This window comes from Salvelinus fontinalis, chromosome 9, assembly GCF_029448725.1.
Source record: "Salvelinus fontinalis isolate EN_2023a chromosome 9, ASM2944872v1, whole genome shotgun sequence".
NCBI classification, from domain to species: Eukaryota; Metazoa; Chordata; class Actinopteri; order Salmoniformes; family Salmonidae; genus Salvelinus; species Salvelinus fontinalis.
In genome coordinates this window covers 9,620,113-9,640,050 of record NC_074673.1, presented here as the reverse complement: position 1 = coordinate 9,640,050, position 19,938 = coordinate 9,620,113, and positions in this window count along the sequence as shown.

The window sequence follows — 19,938 nt, the reverse complement described above, 5'->3', positions numbered from 1 at the left end:
CTCCATTCTGTCCTGTTTCCATCCATTCTGTCCTGTTTCCCTCCGTTCTGTCATGTTTCCCTCCCTTCTGTCCTGTTTCCTTCCATTCTGTCATGTTTCCCTCCATTCTGTCCTGTTTCCCTCCGTTTTGTCCTGTTTCCCTCAATTCTGTCCTGTTTCCAACCATTCTGTCCTGTTTCCCTCCATTCTGTCCTGTTACCCTCCATTCTGTCCTGTTTCCCTCCATTCTGTCCTGTTTCCCTCCGTTCTGTCCCGTTTCCCTCCGTTCTGTCCTGTTCCCCTCCAATCTTTCCTGTTTCCATTTGTTCTGTCCTGTTTCCATCTGTTCTGACCTGTTTCCCTCCGTTCTGTCCTGTTTCCATCAATTATATCCTGTTTCCCTCCATTCTGTCCTGTTTCCCTCCATTCTGTCCTGTTTCTATCCGTTCTGTCCTGTTTCCCTCCATTCTGTCCTGTTTCTACCCGTTCTGTCCTGTTTCCCTCCATTCATCCGTTTCCATCCGTTCTGTCCCGTTTCCATCCATTCATCCGTTTCCAACCATTCTGTCCCGTTTCCATCCATTCATCCGTTTCCAACCATTCTGTCCTTTTTCCCTCCATTCTGTACTGTTTCCCTCCATTCTGTCCTTTTTCCATCCATTCTGTCCTGTTTCCCTCCATTCTGTCCTGTTTCCCTCCATTCTGTCCTGTTTCCCTCCGTTCTGTCCTGTTTCCCTCCATTCTGTCCTGTTTCCCTCCATTCTGTCCTGTTTCCATCCATTCTGTCCTGTTTCCCTCCGTTCTGTCCTGTTTCCCTCCAATCTTTCCTGTTTCCATCTGTTCTGTCCTGTTTCCAGCCGTTCTGTCGTGTTTCCCTCCATTCTGTCCTGTTTCCACCCGTTCTGTCCTGTTTCCATCCATTCTGTCCTGTTTCCCTCCATTCTGTCCTGTTCCCATCTGTTCTGACCTGTTTCTCCCATTCTGTCCTGTTTCCCTCCGTTCTGTCCTGTTTCCCTCCAATCTTTCCTGTTTCCATCTGTTCTGTCCTGTTTCCAGCCGTTCTGTCGTGTTTCCCTCCATTCTGTCCTGTTTCCCTCCGTTCCGTCCTGTTTCCCTCCATTCTGTCCTGTTTCCCTCCGTTCTGTCCTGTTTCCCTCCATTCTGTCCTGTTTCCCTCCGTTCTGTCCTGTTTCCATCTGTTCTGACCTGTTTCCCCCATTCTGTCCTGTTTCCCTCCATTCTGTCCTGTTTCCCTCCGTTCTGTCCTGTTTCCCTCCATTCTGTCCTGTTTCCCTCCATTCTGTCCTGTTTCCCTCCATTCTGTCCTGTTTCCCTCCGTTCTGTCCCGTTTCCCTCCGTTTCCCTCCGTTCTGTCCTGTTTCCATCCATTCATCCGTTTCCAACAATTCTGTCCCGTTTCCATCCACTCATCCGTTTCCAACCATTCTGTTCCGTTTCCATCCATTCATCCGTTTCCCTCCATTCTGTCCTGTTTCCATCCATTCTGTCCTGTTTCCCTCCGTTCTGTCATGTTTCCCTCCCTTCTGTCCTGTTTCCTTCCATTCTGTCCTGTTTCCCTCCATTCTGTCCTGTTTCCCTCCGTTCTGTCCTGTTTCCCTCCGTTCTGTCCTGTTTCCCTCCGTTCTGTTCTGTTTCCCTCCATTCTGTCCTGTTTCCCTCCGTTCTGTCCTGTTTCCCTCCATTCTGTCCTGTTTCCCTCCGTTCTGTCCTGTTTCCCTCAATTCTGTCCTGTTTCCTTCCATTCTGTCCTGTTTCCCTCCATTCTGTCCTGTTTCCCTCCGTTCTGTCCTGTTTCCCTCCGTTCTGTCCTGTTTCCCTCCATTCTGTCCTGGTTCCATCCGTTCTGTCCTGTTTCCCTCCATTCTGTCCTGTTTCCCTCCATTCTGTCCTGTTTCCCTCCGTTCTGTCCTGTTTCCCTCAATTCTGTCCTGTTTCCAACCATTCTGTCCTGTTTCCCTCCGTTCTGTCCTGTTTCCCTCCATTCTGTCCTGTTTCCCTCCATTCTGTCCTGTTTCCCTCCGTTCTGTCCCGTTTCCCTCCGTTCTGTCCTGTTCCCCTCCAATCTTTCCTGTTTCCATTTGTTCTGTCCTGTTTCCATCTGTTCTGACCTGTTTCCATCCGTTCTGTCCTGTTTCCATCAATTATATCCTGTTTCCCTCCATTCTGTCCTGTTTCCCTCCATTCTGTCCTGTTTCTATCCGTTCTGTCCTGTTTCCATCCATTCTGTCCTGTTTCCAACCATTCTGTCCTGTTTCCCTCCGTTCTGTCCTGTTTCCCTCCAATCTTTCCTGTTTCCATCTGTTCTGTCCCGTTTCCCTCCATTCTTTCCTGTTTCCCTCCTTTCTGTCCTGTTTCCCTCCAATCTTTCCTGTTTCCATCTGTTCTGTCCTGTTTCCATTTGTTCTGTCCTGTTTCCCTCCATTCTGTCCTGTTTCCCTCCGTTCTGTCCTGTTTCCCTCCATTCTGTCCTGTTTCCATCCATTATGTCCCGTTTCCCTCCATTCTGTCCTGTTTCCCTCCATTCTGTCCTGTTTCTACCCGTTCTGTCCTGTTTCCCTCCGTTCTGTCCTGTTTCCATCCATTCTGTCCTGTTTCCAACCATTCTGTCCTGTTTCCCTCCGTTCTGTCCTGTTTCCCTCCAATCTTTCCTGTTTCCATCTGTTCTGTCCTGTTTCCATCCGTTCTGTCCTGTTTCCCTCCATTCTGTCCTGTTTCCCTCCGTTCTGTCCTGTTTCCCTCCATTCTGTCCTGTTTCCATCCATTATGTCCTGTTTCCCTCCATTCTGTCCTGTTTCCCTCCATTCTGTCCTGTTTCTACCCGTTCTGTCCTGTTTCCCTCCATTCATCCGTTTCCGCCGTTCTGTCCCGTTTTCATCCATTCATCCGTTTCCAACCATTCTGTCCCGTTTCCAACCATTCTGTCCCGTTTCCATCCATTCATCCGTTTCCAACCATTCTGTCCCGTTTCCCTCCGTTCTGTCCCGTTTCCATCCATTAATCCGTTTCCAACCATTCTGTCCCGTTTCCATCCATTAATCCGTTTCCAACCATTCTGTCCCGTTTCCATCCATTCATCCGTTTCCAACCATTCTGTCCCGTTTCCATCCATTAATCCGTTTCCAACCATTCTGTCCCGTTTCCATCCATTCATCCGTTTCCAACCATTCTGTCCTGTTTCCCTCTATTCTGTCCTGTTTCCCTCCGTTCTGTCCTGTTTCCCTCCATTCTGTCCTGTTTCCATCCATTATGTCCTGTTTCCCTCCATTCTGTCCTGTTTCCCTCCATTCTGTCCTGTTTCTACCCGTTCTGTCCTGTTTCCCTCCATTCATCCGTTTCCGCCGTTCTGTCCCGTTTTCATCCATTCATCCGTTTCCAACCATTCTGTCCCGTTTCCAACCATTCTGTCCCGTTTCCATCCATTCATCCGTTTCCAACCATTCTGTCCCGTTTCCCTCCGTTCTGTCCCGTTTCCATCCATTAATCCGTTTCCAACCATTCTGTCCCGTTTCCATCCATTAATCCGTTTCCAACCATTCTGTCCCGTTTCCATCCATTCATCCGTTTCCAACCATTCTGTCCCGTTTCCATCCATTAATCAGTTTCCAACCATTCTGTCCCGTTTCCATCCATTCATCCGTTTCCAACCATTCTGTCCTGTTTCCCTCCATTCTGTCCTGTTTCCCTCCGTTCTGTCCTGTTTCCATCCCTTCTGTCCTGTTTCCAGCCGTTCTGTCCTGTTTCCATCCATTCTGTCCTGTTTCCCTCCATTCGGACCTGTTTCCCTCAATTCTGTCCTGTTTCCCTCCATTCTGTCCTGTTTCCAGCCGTTCTGTCCCGTTTACAACCATTCTGTCCCGTTTCCCAGGGTAATAAGTTATGCCTTCTGTTCTCCATTGTGCTGAAGACAGCTGCCGAGGGTTTTACAGCCAGGTTGTAGCACTGGGGAGACGGATTTAGGGTGTTAGCCTACATATATACCATGATACAGCTATCTGAAGGCTATTCCCAGGCATGTCCAGACAATTTAATTTGTCGGCTTATGCCGATGATGTAACAGTGTTTATTAAAGGGGAGGGAGATATAGCAGGGCTGTAGAGTTGTTTGAGGGGGCAGCATCAGCTAAGGTGACCTGGGAGAAGAGAGAGAGTCTGATAGTCTTCCTGGGGGGTTACAGTGGAGCAGATCAGGATCTCCTAGTCTTCCTGGGGGGGGGGGGGGGGGGGGGTTACAGTGAGTCAGAGCAGGATCTCCTAGTCTTCCTGGGGGGTTACAGTGAGTCAGAGCAGGATCTCCTAGTCTTCCTGGGGGGTTACAGTGAGTCAGAGCAGGATCTCCTAGTCTTCCTGGGGGGTTACAGTGAGTCAGAGCAGGATCTCCTAGTCTTCCTGGGGGGTTACAGTGAGTCAGAGCAGGATCTCCTAGTCTTCCTGGGGGGGTTACAGTGAGTCAGAGCAGGATCTCCTAGTCTTCCTGGGGGGTTACAGTGAGTCAGAGCAGGATCTCCTAGTCTTCCTGGGGGGGTTACAGTGGATCAGAGCAGGATCTCCTAGTCTTCCTGGGGGGTTACAGGACCCGTGTTCCATCCTGGTGATCACGTCTGGCTTTCCACCAGGAACCTCCTGCCCTGCCGGAAACTGAGCCCCGGGGTTTGTGGGGCCATTCAAAGTTCTCTGGAGGGTCAATGAGGTTACAGGTCCTCACTAACTACCAGATCTTACCCTCTTTTCATGTTTCCCTCCTCAGGCCGGTTGGATCCTGGTCCCCTGGTTGATGTTGTCCCCCACGCCACCCCTCTGCCTCCCTTGGATATCGAGGGGAGTCCTGCCTATGCCGTCAGATCACTCCTGGACTCCCAACATCGTGGGGGGTCGGCTCCAGTACCTGGTGGACTGGGAGGGATACGGTCCAGAGGAGAGGTGTTGGGTTCCGGTGGATTATATTCTAGATCTTATCATCATCCGATAATTTCCACCTTCCCCTTCTGGACCGGCCCGCTCCACGCCCTCGGGGCTGACCTCCTGGCCAGTGTCGTCCTGCGGCTGGACCCGCATGTCCCAGGGGTTAGGGGGGGGGGTACTGTCATGTCTGCTCCCGCTCTCCCTCTCCGGCGCTCGACGTCGCCAGTCTGCTAACCAACCCATCATTACACACACCTGCGCCTCATCAGACACACCTGGACTTCCTGACTTCCCTGATTGCTCCCTCTTTATCTAGCCCTCTGTTGTATTCCCCCCCTCACTCAGTATTTGGTTCTGCTTCCTTGTCAGACGTTTCTCTTGCTTTTGTATCGTGCTATGTTCGTTCATTTTAAACTCACTAACTGCACCTGCGTTGTGACTCCCCGAGTCGACGTTACACTACGCCTGCACACAAACGCCATGATAATCCATGCCAGCGCTTAATTGTCAAGGTAATTTTTTTCATACAACTTCAGAACCCCCCCCCCTCCCCCCTCCCCCCCTTCCCAGATTATCCCCCCGCCTCGGCAAACTTTTTTTCTTAGCACCTTCCAATTTAGAAATTAAGCACTGGTGAAAAGGCGTAAGGACTGTATAGGGAATTACATGTCGGGGCTTGCAAAAATGAAAAGTGTGGAAGACTAGGAAGCGTCAGATGAGAGGGTTGGGGTGTAGGGTCCCCAGATCTGTGATGTTAGGGCTGGTACGGCCTCGTCTGACACAGGATGTGTGCAGTGGATGAGGAGAGGCGTTTGGTTTCAACGTTTTTGGTCCGGTAAAACAAAGTGGGGATGTAAAGATGTGAATATTGGGACAATAAAAGGTATTTTGTTATCAATATATTTCTCTCTCCTTGGGAGTTAATAGGGAACGAGTAGAAACACTCTGCATCTATAGTTGGCTGTGGTAGGGCTGTTAATGGCTGTGGTAGGGCTGTTGAGGGATGTGGTAGGGCTGTTGAGGGCTGTGGTAGGACTGTTGAGGGCTGTTGATGGCTGTGGTAGGGCTGTTAACGGCAGTGGTAGGGCTGTTGAGGGATGTGGTAGGGCTGTTGAGGGCTGTGGTAGGACTGTTGAGGGCTGTGGTAGGACTGTTGAGGGCTGTTGATGGCTGTGGTAGGGCTGTTAACGGCTGTGGTAGGGCTGTTGAGGGATGTGGTAGGGCTGTTAACGGCTGTGGTAGGGCTGTTGACAGCTGTGGTAGGGCTGTTAACGGCTGTGGTAGGGATGTGGTAGGGCTGTTGACGGCTGTGGTAGGGCTGTTGACGGCTGCGGTAGGGCTGTTAACGGCTGTGGTAGGGCTGTTGACGGCTGTGGTAGGGCTGTTGACGGCTGTGGTAGGGCTGTTGAGGGATGTGGTAGGGCTGTTGAGGGATGTGGTAGGGCTGTTGAGGGATGTGGTAGGGCTGTTGACGGTTGTGGTAGGGCTGTTGAGGGCTGTGGTAGGGCTGTTGAGGGATGTGGTAGGGCTGTGGAGGGATGTGGTAGGGCTGTTGAGGGATGTGGTAGGGCTGTTGAGGGATGTGGTAGGGCTGTTGAGGGATGTGGTAGGGCTGTTGAGGGATGTGGTAGGGCTGTTAACGGCTGTGGTAGGGCTATTAACGGCTGTGGTAGGGCTGTTGAGGGCTGTGGTAGGGCTGTTAACAGCTGTGGTAGGGCTGTGGTAGGGCTGTTAACGGCTGTGGTAGGGCTGTTGAGGGCTGTGGTGTTGAGGGCTGTGGTAGGGCTGTTGAGGGCTGTGGTAGGGCTGTTAACGGCTGTGGTAGGGCTGTTGAGGGCTGTTGTAGGGCTGTTTATGGCTGTGGTAGGGCTATTGAGGGCTGTGGTAGGGCTGTTGAGGGATGTGGTAGGGCTGTTGAGGGATGTGGTAGGGCTGTTGATGGCTGTGGTAGGGCTGTTGATGGCTGTGGTAGGGCTGTTAACGGCTGTGATAGGGCTGTTGAGGGCTGTGGTAGGGCTGTTGATGGCTGGGGTAGGGCTGTTGATGGCTGTGGTAGAGCTGTTGAGGGATGTGGTAGGGCTGTTGATGTCTGTGTTAAGGCTGTTGATGGCTTTGGTAGGGCTGTTGATGGATGTGGTAGTGGTGTTGATGGCTGTGGTAGAGCTGTTGATGGCTGTGGTAGGGCTGTTGATGGCTGTGGTAGGGCTGTTGATGGCTGTGGTAAGGCTGTTGAGGGATGTGGTAGGGCTGTTGAGGGATGTGGTAGGGCTGTTGAGGGCTGTGGTAGGGCTGTTGATGTCTGTGGTAAGACTGTTGATGGCTGTGGTAGGGCGGTTGAGGGATGTGTTAGGGCTGTTGAGGGATGTGGTAGGGCTGTTGATGGCTGTGGTAGGGCTGTTGATGGCTGTGGTAGGGCTGTTGAGGGATGTGGTAGGGCTGTTGATGGCTGTGGTAGGGCTGTTGATGACTGTGGTAGGGCTGTTGAGGGATGTGGTAGGGCTGTTGAGGGATGTGGTAGGGCTGTTGATGGCTGTGGTAGGGCTTTTGATGGCTGTGGTAGGGCTGTTGAGGGATTTGGTAGGGCTGTTGCTGGCTGTGGTCGGGCTGCTGATGGCTGTGGTAGGGCTGTTGATGGCTGTGGTAGGGCTGTTGATGGCTGTGGTAGGGCTGTTGATGGCTGTGGTAGGGTTTTTGAGGGATGTGGTAGGGCTGTTGAGGGAAGTGGTAGGGCTGTTGAGGGCTGTGGTAGGGCTATTGAGGGATGTGGTAGGGCTGTTGATGGCTGTGGTAGGGCTGTTGATGACTGTGTTAGGGCTGTTGAGGGATGTGTTAGGGCTGTTTAGGGATGTGGTAGGGCTGTTGATGGCTGTGGTGGGCTGTTGATGGCTGTGGTAGGGCTGTTGATGGCTGTGGTAGTGCTGTTAACGGCTGTGGTAGGGCTGTTGATGGCTGTGGTAGGGCTGTTGAGGGATGTGGTAGGGTTGTTGATGGATGTGGTAGGTCTGTTGATGGCAGTGGTAGGGCTGTTGAGGGATGTGGTAGGGCTGTTGATGGCTGTGGTAGGGCTGTTGAGGGATGTGGTAGGGCTGTTGAGGGATGTGGTAGGGCTGTTTTATGGCTGTGGTAGGGCTGTTGAGGGATGTGGTAAGGCTGTTGAGGGATGTGGTAGGGCTGTTGAGGGCTGTGGTAGGGCTGTTGATGGCAGTGGTAGGGCTGTTGATGGCTATGGAATGGCTGTTGATGGCTGTGGTAGTGCTGTTAACGGCTGTGGTAGGGCTGTTGATGGCTGTGGTAGGGCTGTTGAGGGATGTGGTAGGGTTGTTGATGGATGTGGTAGGTCTGTTGATGGCAGTGGTAGGGCTGTTGAGGGTTGTGGTAGGGCTGTTGAGGGATGTGTTAGGGCTGTTGAGGGATGTGGTAGGGCTGTTGATGGCTGTGGAAGGGCTGTTGAGGGCTGTGGTAGGGCTGTTGAGGGATGTGGTAGGGCTGTTGAGGGATGTGGTAGGGCTGTTGAGGGATGTGGTAGGGTTGTTGAGGGCTGTGGTAGGGCCGTTGATGACTTTGGTATAGCTGTTGATGGCTGTGGTAGGGCTAATGAGGGCTGTGGTAGGGCTGTTGAGGTCTGTGGTATAGCTGTTGATTGCTGTGGTAGGGCTGTTGAGGGCTGTGGTAGGGCTGTTGATGGCTGTGGTAGGGCTGTTGATGGCTGTGGTAGGGCTGTTGATGGCTGTGGTAGGGTTTTTGAGGGATGTGGTAGGGCTGTTGAGGGAAGTGGTAGGGCTGTTGAGGGCTGTGGTAGGGCTATTGAGGGATGTGGTAGGGCTGTTGATGGCTGTGGTAGGGCTGTTGATGACTGTGTTAGGGCTGTTGAGGGATGTGTTAGTGCTGTTGAGGGATGTGGTAGGGCTGTTGATGGCTGTGGTAGGGCTGTTGATGGCTGTGGTAGGGCTGTTGATGGCTGTGGTAGTGCTGTTAACGGCTGTGGTAGGGCTGTTGATGGCTGTGGTAGGGCTGTTGAGGGATGTGGTAGGGTTGTTGATGGATGTGGTAGGGCTGTTGATGGCAGTGGTAGGGCTGTTGAGGGATGTGGTAGAGCTGTTGATGGCTGTGGTAGGGCTGTTGAGGGATGTGGTAGGGCTGTTGAGGGATGTGGTAGGGCTGTTGATGGCTGTGGTAGGGCTGTTGATGGCAGTGGTAGGGCTGTTGAGGGATGTGGTAGGGCTGTTGATGGCTGTGGTAGGGCTGTTGAGGGATGTGGTAAGGCTGTTGAGGGATGTGGTAGGGCTGTTGAGGGCTGTGGTAGGGCTGTTGAGGGCTGTGGTAGGGCTGTTGATGGCAGTGGTAGGGCTGTTGATGGCTGTGGTATGGCTGTTGATGGCTGTGGTAGTGCTGTTAACGGCTGTGGTAGGGCTGTTGATGGCTGTGGTAGGGCTGTTGAGGGATGTGGTAGGGCTGTTGAGGGATGTGGTAGGGCTTTTGAGGGATGTGGTAGGGCTGTTGAGGGATGTGGTATGGCTGTTGAGGGATGTAGTAGGGCTGTTGATGGATGTGGTAGGGCTGTTGAGGGATGTGGTAGGGCTGTTGATGGCAGTGGTAGGGCTGTTGAGGGATGTGGTAGGGCTGTTGAGGGATGTGGTAGGGCTGTTGATGGCTGTGGTAGGGCTGTTGATGACTGTGGTAGTGCTGTTGATGGATGTGGTAGGGCTGTTGAGGGTTGTGGTAGGGCTGTTGAGGGATGTGTTAGGGCTGTTGAGGGATGTGGTAGGGCTGTTGAGGGTTGTGGTAGGGCTGTTGAGGGATGTGGTAGGGCTGTTGAGGGATGTGGTAGGGTTGTTGAGGGCTGTGGTAGGGCCGTTGATGACTTTGGTATAGCTGTTGATGGCTGTGGTAGGGCTAATGAGGGCTGTGGTAGGGCTGTTGAGGTCTGTGGTATAGCTGTTGATGGCTGTGGTAGGGCTGTTGAGGTCTGTGGTATAGCTGTTGATGGCTGTGGTAGGGCTGTTGAGGGCTGTGGTAGGGCTGTTGATGGCTGTGGTAGGGCTGTTGAGGGATGTGGTAGGGCTGTTGAGGGATGTGGTAGGGCTGTTGAGGGATGTGGTAGGGCTGTTGAGGTCTGTTGTATGGCTGTTGATGGCTGTGGTAGGGCTGTTGAGGGCTGTGGTAGGGCTGTTGAGGTCTGTGGTATAGCTGTTGATGGCTGTGGTAGGGCTGTTGAGGGCTGTGGTAGGGCTGTTGATTAATGTGGTAGGGCTGTTGAGGAATGTGGTAGGGCTGTTGAGGGACGTGGTATGGCTGTTGAGGGCTGTGGTAAGGCTGTTGATGGCTGTGGTAGGGCTGTTGATGGCTGTGGTAGGGCTGTTGAGGGATGTGGTAGGGCTGTTGAGGGATGTGGTAAGGCTGTTGAGGGCTGTGGTAGGGCTGTTGAGGGATGTGGTAGGGCTGTTGAGGGATGTGGTAGGGCTGTTGAGGTCTGTTGTATGGCTGTTGATGGCTGTGGTAGGGCTGTTGAGGGCTGTGGTAGGGCTGTTGAGGTCTGTGGTATAGCTGTTGATGGCTGTGGTAGGGCTGTTGAGGGATGTGGTAGGGCTGTTGATGGCTGTGGTAGGGCTGTTGATTGCTGTGGTAGTGCTGTTGAGGAATGTGGTAGGGCTGTTGATGGCTGTGGTAGGGCTGTTGAGGGCTGTGGTAGGGCTGTTGAGGTCTGTGGTATAGCTGTTGATGGCTGTGGTATAGCTGTTGATGGCTGTGGTAGGGCTGTTGAGGGCTGTGGTAGGGCTGTTGATGGCTGTGGTATAGCTGTTGAGGGATGTGGTAGGGCTGTTGAGAGATGTGGTAGGGCTGTTGAGTGCTGTGGTAAGGCTGTTGAGGGCTGTGGTAGGGCTGTTGAGGGATGTGGTAGGGCTGTTGAGGGCTGTGGTAGGGCTGTTGATGGCTTTGGTAGGGCTGTTGAGGGATATGGTATGGCTGTTGAGGGCTGTGGTAAGGCTGTTGATGGCTGTGGTAGGGCTGTTGATGGCTGTGGTAGGGCTGTTGAGGGATGTGGTAGGGCTGTTGAGGGATGTGGTAAGGCTGTTGAGGTCTGTGGTAGGGCTGTTGAGGGCTGTGGTAGGGCTGTTGAGGGATGTGGTAGGGGTGTTGATGGCTGTGGTAGGACTGTTGAGGGATGTGGTAGGGCTGTTGATGGCTGTGGTAGGGCTGTTGAGGGATGTGGTAGGGGTGTTGATGGCTGTGGTAGGGCTGTTGAGGGATGTGGTAGGGGTGTTGATGGCTGTGGTAGGACTGTTGAGGGATGTGGTAGGGCTGTTGATGGCTGTGGTAGGGCTGTTGAGGGATGTGGTAGGGGTGTTGAGGGCTGTGGTAAGGCTGTTGATGGCTGTGGTAGGGCTGTTGAGGGATGTGGTAGGGGTGTTGATGGCTGTGGTAGGGCTGTTGAGGGATGTGGTAGGGCTGTTGATGGCTGTGGTAGGGCTGTTGAGGGATGTGGTAGGGCTGTTGAGGGATGTGGTAGAGCTGTTGATGGCTGTGGTAGGGCTGTTGAGGGATGTGGTAGGGCTGTTGAGGGATGTGGTAGGGCTGTTGATGGCTGTGGTAGGGCTGTTGAGGGATGTGGTAGGGCTGTTGAGGGATGTGGTAGAGCTGTTGAGGGCTGTGGTAGGGCTGTTGAGGGCTGTGGTAAGGCTGTTGAGGGATGTGGTAGGGCTGTTGATGGATGTGGTAGGGCTGTTGAGGGATGTGGTAGGGCTGTTGAGGGATGTGGTAGAGCTGTTGAGGGATGTGGTAGAGCTGTTGAGGGATGTGGTAGGGCTGTTGAGGGATGTGGTAGGGCTGTTGAGGGATGTGGTAGGGCTGTTGAGGGATGTGGTAGGGCTGTTGAGGGATGTGGTAGGGCTGTTGAGGGATGTGGTAGAGCTGTTGAGGGATGTGGTAGAGCTGTTGAGGGATGTGGTAGGGGTGTTGATGGCTGTGGTAGGGCTGTTGAGGGATGTGGTAGGGCTGTTGAGGGATGTGGTAGAGCTGTTGAGGGATGTGGTAGAGCTGTTGAGGGATGTGGTAGAGCTGTTGAGGGATGTGGTAGAGCTGTTGAGGGATGTGGTAGAGCTGTTGAGGGATGTGGTAGAGCTGTTGAGGGATGTGGTAGGGCTGTTGAGGGATGTGGTAGGGCTGTTGAGGGATGTGGTAGAGCTGTTGAGGGATGTGGTAGGGCTGTTGAGGGATGTGGTAGGGCTGTTGAGGGATGTGGTACAGCTGTGGTAGGGATGTGGTAGAGCTGTTGAGGGATGTGGTAGGGTTGTTGAGGGATGTGGTAGGGCTGTTGAGGGATGTGGTATGGCTGTTGAGGGATGTGGTAGGGGTGTTGATGGCTGTGGTAGGGCTGTTGAGGGATGTGGTAGGGCTGTTGAGGGATGTGGTAGAGCTGTTGAGGGATGTGGTAGAGCTGTTGAGGGATGTGGTAGAGCTGTTGAGGGATGTGGTAGAGCTGTTGAGGGATGTGGTAGAGCTGTTGAGGGATGTGGTAGAGCTGTTGAGGGATGTGGTAGGGCTGTTGAGGGATGTGGTAGGGCTGTTGAGGGATGTGGTAGAGCTGTTGAGGGATGTGGTAGGGCTGTTGAGGGATGTGGTAGGGCTGTTGAGGGATGTGGTACAGCTGTGGTAGGGATGTGGTAGAGCTGTTGAGGGATGTGGTAGGGTTGTTGAGGGATGTGGTAGGGCTGTTGAGGGATGTGGTATGGCTGTTGAGGGATGTGGTAGGGCTGTTGAGGGATGTGGTAGAGCTGTTGAGGGATGTGGTAGAGCTGTTGAGGGATGTGGTAGGGCTGTTGAGGGATGTGGTAGGGCTGTTGAGGGATGTGGTAGGGCTGTTGAGGGATGTGGTAGGGCTGTTGAGGGATGTGGTAGAGCTGTTGAGGGATGTGGTAAGGCTGTTGAGGGATGTGGTAGAGCTGTTGAGGGATGTGGTAGAGCTGTTGATGGCTGTGGTAGAGCTGTTGAGGGATGTGGTAGGGCTGTTGAGGGATGTGGTAGAGCTGTTGATGGCTGTGGTAGGGCTGTTGATGGCTGTGGTAGGGTTGTTGAGGGATGTGGTAGAGCTGTTGAGGGATGTGGTAGGGCTGTTGAGGGCTGTGGTAGAGCTGTTGAGGGATGTGGTAGGGCTGTTGAGGGATGTGGTAGAGCTGTTGATGGCTGTGGTAGGGCTGTTGATGGCTGTGGTAGAGCTGTTGATGGCTGTGGTAGAGCTGTTGAGGGATGTGGTAGAGCTGTTGAGGGATGTGGTAGAGCTGTTGATGGATGTGGTAGGGCTGTTGAGGGATGTGGTAGGGCTGTTGAGGGATGTGGTAGAGCTGTTGAGGGATGTGGTAGAGCTGTTGATGGATGTGGTAGGGCTGTTGAGGGATGTGGTAGGGCTGTTGAGGGATGTGGTAGAGCTGTTGAGGGATGTGGTAGGGCTGTTGAGGGATGTGGTAGGGCTGTTGATGGATGTGGTAGGGCTGTTGATGGATGTGGTAGGGCTGTTGAGGGATGTGGTAGAGCTGTTGAGGGATGTGGTAGAGCTGTTGAGGGATGTGGTAGGGCTGTTGAGGGATGTGGTAGGGCTGTTGAGGGATGTGGTAGGGCTGTTGAGGGATGTGGTAGGGGTGTTGAGGGATGTGGTAGGGCTGTTGAGGGATGTGGTAGGGCTGTTGATGGATGTGGTAGGGCTGTTGATGGCTGTGGTAGGGCTGTTGAGGGATGTGGTAGGGCTGTTGAGGGATGTGGTAGGGCTGTTGAGGGATGTGGTAGGGCTGTTGAGGGATGTGGTAGGGGTGTTGAGGGATGTGGTAGGGCTGTTGAGGGATGTGGTAGAGCTGTTGAGGGATGTGGTAGGGCTGTTGAGGGATGTGGTAGGGCTGTTGAGGGATGTGGTAGAGCTGTTGAGGGATGTGGTAGGGCTGTTGAGGGATGTGGTAGAGCTGTTGAGGGATGTGGTAGAGCTGTTGAGGGATGTGGTAGGGCTGTTGAGGGATGTGGTAGGGCTGTTGAGGGATGTGGTAGGGCTGTTGATGGCTGTGGTAGAGCTGTTGATGGATGTGGTAGGGTTGTTGAGGGATGTGGTAGGGCTGTTGAGGGATGTGGTAGGGGTGTTGAGGGATGTGGTAGGGCTGTTGAGGGATGTGGTAGGGTTGTTGAGGGATGTGGTAGGGCTGTTGAGGGATGTGGTAGGGCTGTTGAGGGATGTGGTAGGGTTGTTGAGGGATGTGGTAGAGCTGTTGATGGATGTGGTAGGGCTGTTGAGGGATGTGGTAGGGCTGTTGAGGGATGTGGTAGGGCTGTTGAGGGATGTGGTAGGGCTGTTGAGGGATGTGGTAGGGTTGTTGAGGGATGTGGTAGAGCTGTTGATGGATGTGGTAGGGCTGTTGAGGAATGTGGTAGGGCTGTTGAGGAATGTGGTAGGGCTGTTGAGGAATGTGGTAGGGCTGTTGATGGCTGTGGTAGGGTTGTTGAGGGATGTGGTAGGGCTGTTGAGGGATGTGGTAGGGCTGTTGAGGGATGTGGTAGGGCTGTTGATGGCTGTGGTAGTGCTGTTGATGGCTGTGGTAGGGCTGTTGAGGGATGTGGTAGGGCTGTTGAGGGATGTGGTAGGGCTGTTGAGGGATGTGGTAGGGCTGTTGAGGGATGTGGTAGGGCTGTTGAGGGCTGTGGTAGGGCTGTTGAGGGATGTGGTAGGGCTGTTGAGGGATGTGGTAGGGCTGTTGAGGGATGTGGTAGGGCTGTTGAGGGATGTGGTAGGGCTGTTGAGGGATGTGGTAGAGCTGTTGATGGATGTGGTAGAGCTGTTGAGGAATGTGGTAGGGCTGTTGAGGGATGTGGTAGAGCTGTTGAGGGATGTGGTAGAGCTGTTGAGGGATGTGGTAGGGCTGTTGAGGGATGTGGTAGGGCTGTTGAGGGATGTGGTAGAGCTGTTGATGGATGTGGTAGGGCTGTTGAGGGATGTGGTAGAGCTGTTGAGGGATGTGGTAGGGCTGTTGATGGCTGTGGTAGGGCTGTTGAGGGATGTGGTAGGGCTGTTGAGGGATGTGGTAGAGCTGTTGAGGGATGTGGTAGGGCTGTTGAGTGATGTGGTAGGGCTGTTGAGGGATGTGGTAGAGCTGTTGAGGGATGTGGTAGGGCTGTTGAGGGATGTGGTAGGGCTGTTGAGGGATGTGGTAGGGCTGTTGAGGGATGTGGTAGGGCTGTTGAGGGATGTGGTAGGGCTGTTGAGGGATGTGGTAGGGCTGTTGATGGATGTGGTAGAGCTGTTGAGGGATGTGGTAGGGCTGTTGAGGGATGTGGTAGGGCTGTTGAGGGATGTGGTAGGGCTGTTGAGGGATGTGGTAGGGCTGTTGATGGATGTGGTAGAGCTGTTGAGGGATGTGGTAGGGCTGTTGAGGGATGTGGTAGGGCTTTTGAGGGATGTGGTAGAGCTGTTGATGGATGTGGTAGGGCTGTTGAGGAATGTGGTAGGGCTGTTGAGGAATGTGGTAGGGCTGTTGAGGAATGTGGTAGGGCTGTTGATGGCTGTGGTAGGGTTGTTGAGGGATGTGGTAGGGCTGTTGAGGGATGTGGTAGGGCTGTTGAGGGATGTGGTAGGGCTGTTGATGGCTGTGGTAGGGCTGTTGAGGGATGTGGTAGGGCTGTTGAGGGATGTGGTAGAGCTGTTGAGGGATGTGGTAGGGCTGTTGAGGGATGTGGTAGGGCTGTTGAGGGATGTGGTAGTGCTGTTGATGGCTGTGGTAGGGCTGTTGAGGGATGTGGTAGAGCTGTTGATGGATGTGGTAGGGCTGTTGAGGGATGTGGTAGAGCTGTTGAGGGATGTGGTAGGGCTGTTGATGGCTGTGGTAGGGCTGTTGAGGGATGTGGTAGGGCTGTTGAGGGATGTGGTAGAGCTGTTGAGGGATGTGGTAGGGCTGTTGAGTGATGTGGTAGGGCTGTTGAGGGATGTGGTAGGGCTGTTGAGGGATGTGGTAGGGCTGTTGAGGGATGTGGTAGGGCTGTTGATGGATGTGGTAGAGCTGTTGAGGGATGTGGTAGGGCTGTTGAGGGATGTGGTAGGGCTGTTGAGGGATGTGGTAGGGCTGTTGAGGGATGTGGTAGGGCTGTTGATGGATGTGGTAGAGCTGTTGAGGGATGTGGTAGGGCTGTTGAGGGATGTGGTAGGGCTGTTGAGGGATGTGGTAGGGCTGTTGAGGGATGTGGTAGGGCTGTTGAGGGATGTGGTAGGGCTGTTGAGGGATGTGGTAGGGCTGTTGAGGGATGTGGTAGGGCTGTTGAGGGATGTGGTAGGGCTGTTGATGGCTGTGGTAGGGCTGTTGAGGGATGTGGTAGGGCTGTTGAGGGATGTGGTAGGGCTGTTGAGGGATGTGGTAGGGCTGTTGAGGGATGTGGTAGGGCTGTTGAGGGATGTGGTAGGGCTGTTGAGGGATGTGGTAGGGCTGTTGAGGGATGTGGTAGGGCTGTTGAGGGCTGTGGTAGGGCTGTTGAGGGATGTGGTAGGGCTGTTGAGGGCTGTGGTAGGGCTGTTGAGGGCTGTGGTAGGGCTGTTGAGGGATGTGGTAGGGCTGTTGAGGGATGTGGTAGGGCTGTTGAGGGATGTGGTAGGGCTGTTGAGGGATGTGGTAGGGCTGTTGATGGATGTGGTAGGGCTGTTGATGGATGTGGTAGGGCTGTTGAGGGATGTGGTAGGGCTGTTGAGGGATGTGGTAGGGCTGTTGATGGCTGTGGTAGGGCTGTTGAGGGATGTGGTAGGGCTGTTGAGGGATGTGGTAGGGCTGTTGAGGGATGTGGTAGGGCTGTTGAGGGATGTGGTAGGGCTGTTGAGGGATGTGGTAGGGCTGTTGAGGGATGTGGTAGAGCTGTTGAGGGATGTGGTAGGGCTGTTGAGGGATGTGGTAGGGCTGTTGAGGGATGTGGTAGGGCTGTTGAGGGATGTGGTAGGGCTGTTGAGGGATGTGGTAGGGCTGTTGAGGGATGTGGTAGGGCTGTTGAGGGATGTGGTAGGGCTGTTGAGGGATGTGGTAGGGCTGTTGAGGGATGTGGTAGGGCTGTTGAGGGATGTGGTAGGGCTGTTGAGGGATGTGGTAGGGCTGTTGAGGGATGTGGTAGGGCTGTTGAGGGATGTGGTAGGGCTGTTGAGGGATGTGGTAGGGCTGTTGAGGGATGTGGTAGGGCTGTTGAGGGATGTGGTAGGGCTGTTGATGGCTGTGGTATAGCTGTTGAGGGATGTGGTAGGGCTGTTGAGGGATGTGGTAGGGCTGTTGAGGGATGTGGTAGGGCTGTTGATGGCTGTGGTATAGCTGTTGAGGGATGTGGTAGGGCTGTTGATGGATGTGGTAGGGCTGTTGATGGCTGTGGTATAGCTGTTGAGGGATGTGGTAGGGCTGTTGATGGCTGTGGTAGGGCTGTTGATGGCTGTGGTAGGGCTGTTGAGGGATGTGGTAGGGCTGTTGAGGGATGTGGTAGGGCTGTTGAGGGATGTGGTAGGGCTGTTGAGGGATGTTGTAGGGCTGTTGAGGGATGTGGTAGGGCTGTTGAGGGATGTGGTAGGGCTGTTGAGGGCTGTGGTAGGGCTGTTGAGGGATGTGGTAGGGCTGTTGAGGGCTGTGGTAGGGCTGTTGAGGGCTGTGGTAGGGCTGTTGAGGGATGTGGTAGGGCTGTTGAGGGATGTGGTAGGGCTGTTGAGGGATGTGGTAGGGCTGTTGAGGGATGTGGTAGGGCTGTTGATGGATGTGGTAGGGCTGTTGATGGATGTGGTAGGGCTGTTGAGGGATGTGGTAGGGCTGTTGAGGGATGTGGTAGGGCTGTTGATGGCTGTGGTAGGGCTGTTGAGGGATGTGGTAGGGCTGTTGAGGGATGTGGTAGGGCTGTTGAGGGATGTGGTAGGGCTGTTGAGGGATGTGGTAGGGCTGTTGAGGGATGTGGTAGGGCTGTTGAGGGATGTGGTAGAGCTGTTGAGGGATGTGGTAGGGCTGTTGAGGGATGTGGTAGGGCTGTTGAGGGATGTGGTAGGGCTGTTGAGGGATGTGGTAGGGCTGTTGAGGGATGTGGTAGGGCTGTTGAGGGATGTGGTAGGGCTGTTGAGGGATGTGGTAGGGCTGTTGAGGGATGTGGTAGGGCTGTTGAGGGATGTGGTAGGGCTGTTGAGGGATGTGGTAGGGCTGTTGAGGGATGTGGTAGGGCTGTTGAGGGATGTGGTAGGGCTGTTGAGGGATGTGGTAGGGCTGTTGAGGGATGTGGTAGGGCTGTTGAGGGATGTGGTAGGGCTGTTGAGGGATGTGGTAGGGCTGTTGAGGGATGTGGTAGGGCTGTTGATGGCTGTGGTATAGCTGTTGAGGGATGTGGTAGGGCTGTTGAGGGATGTGGTAGGGCTGTTGAGGGATGTGGTAGGGCTGTTGATGGCTGTGGTATAGCTGTTGAGGGATGTGGTAGGGCTGTTGATGGATGTGGTAGGGCTGTTGATGGCTGTGGTATAGCTGTTGAGGGATGTGGTAGGGCTGTTGAGGGATGTGGTAGGGCTGTTGATGGCTGTGGTAGGGCTGTTGAGGGATGTGGTAGGGCTGTTGAGGGATGTGGTAGGGCTGTTGATGGCTGTGGTAGGGCTGTTGAGGGATGTGGTAGGGCTGTTGATGGCTGTGGTAGGGCTGTTGATGGCTGTGGTAGGGCTGTTGAGGGATGTGGTAGGGCTGTTGAGGGATGTGGTAGGGCTGTTGAGGGATGTGGTAGGGCTGTTGAGGGATGTTGTAGGGCTGTTGAGGGATGTGGTAGGGCTGTTGAGGGATGTGGTAGGGCTGTTGAGGGATGTGGTAGGGCTGTTGAGGGATGTGGTAGGGCTGTTGAGGGATGTGGTAGGGCTGTTGAGGGATGTGGTAGGGCTGTTGAGGGATGTGGTAGGGCTGTTGAGGGATGTGGTAGGGCTGTTGAGGGATGTGGTAGGGCTGTTGATGGCTGTGGTAGGGCTGTTGATGGCTGTGGTAGGGCTGTTGATGGCTGTGGTAGGGCTGTTAACGGCTGTGGTAGGGCTGTTGATGGCTGTGGTAGGGCTGTTGATGGCTGTGGTAGGGCTGTTGAGGGATGTGGTAGGGCTGTTGATGGCTGTGGTAGGGCTGTTGATGGCTGTGGTAGGGCTGTTGATGGCTGTGGTAGGGCTGTTGAGGGATGTGGTAGGGCTGTTGATGGCTGTGGTAGGGCTGTTGATGGCTGTGGTAGGGCTGTTGAGGGATGTGGTAGGGCTGTTGAGGGATGTGGTAGGGCTGTTGAGGGATGTGGTAGGGCTGTTGAGGGATGTGGTAGGGCTGTTGATGGCTGTGGTAGGGCTGTTGAGGGATGTGGTAGGGCTGTTGAGGGATGTGGTAGGGCTGTTGAGGGATGTGGTAGGGCTGTTGAGGGATGTGGTAGGGCTGTTGAGGGATGTGGTAGGGCTGTTGAGGGATGTGGTAGAGCTGTTGAGGGATGTGGTAGGGCTGTTGAGGGATGTGGTAGGGCTGTTGAGGGATGTGGTAGGGCTGTTGAGGGATGTGGTAGGGCTGTTGAGGGATGTGGTAGGGCTGTTGAGGGATGTGGTAGGGCTGTTGAGGGATGTGGTAGGGCTGTTGAGGGATGTGGTAGGGCTGTTGAGGGATGTGGTAGGGCTGTTGAGGGATGTGGTAGGGCTGTTGAGGGATGTGGTAGGGCTGTTGAGGGATGTGGTAGGGCTGTTGAGGGATGTGGTAGGGCTGTTGAGGGATGTGGTAGGGCTGTTGAGGGATGTGGTAGGGCTGTTGAGGGATGTGGTAGGGCTGTTGAGGGATGTGGTAGGGCTGTTGATGGCTGTGGTATAGCTGTTGAGGGATGTGGTAGGGCTGTTGAGGGATGTGGTAGGGCTGTTGAGGGATGTGGTAGGGCTGTTGATGGCTGTGGTATAGCTGTTGAGGGATGTGGTAGGGCTGTTGATGGATGTGGTAGGGCTGTTGATGGCTGTGGTATAGCTGTTGAGGGATGTGGTAGGGCTGTTGAGGGATGTGGTAGGGCTGTTGATGGCTGTGGTAGGGCT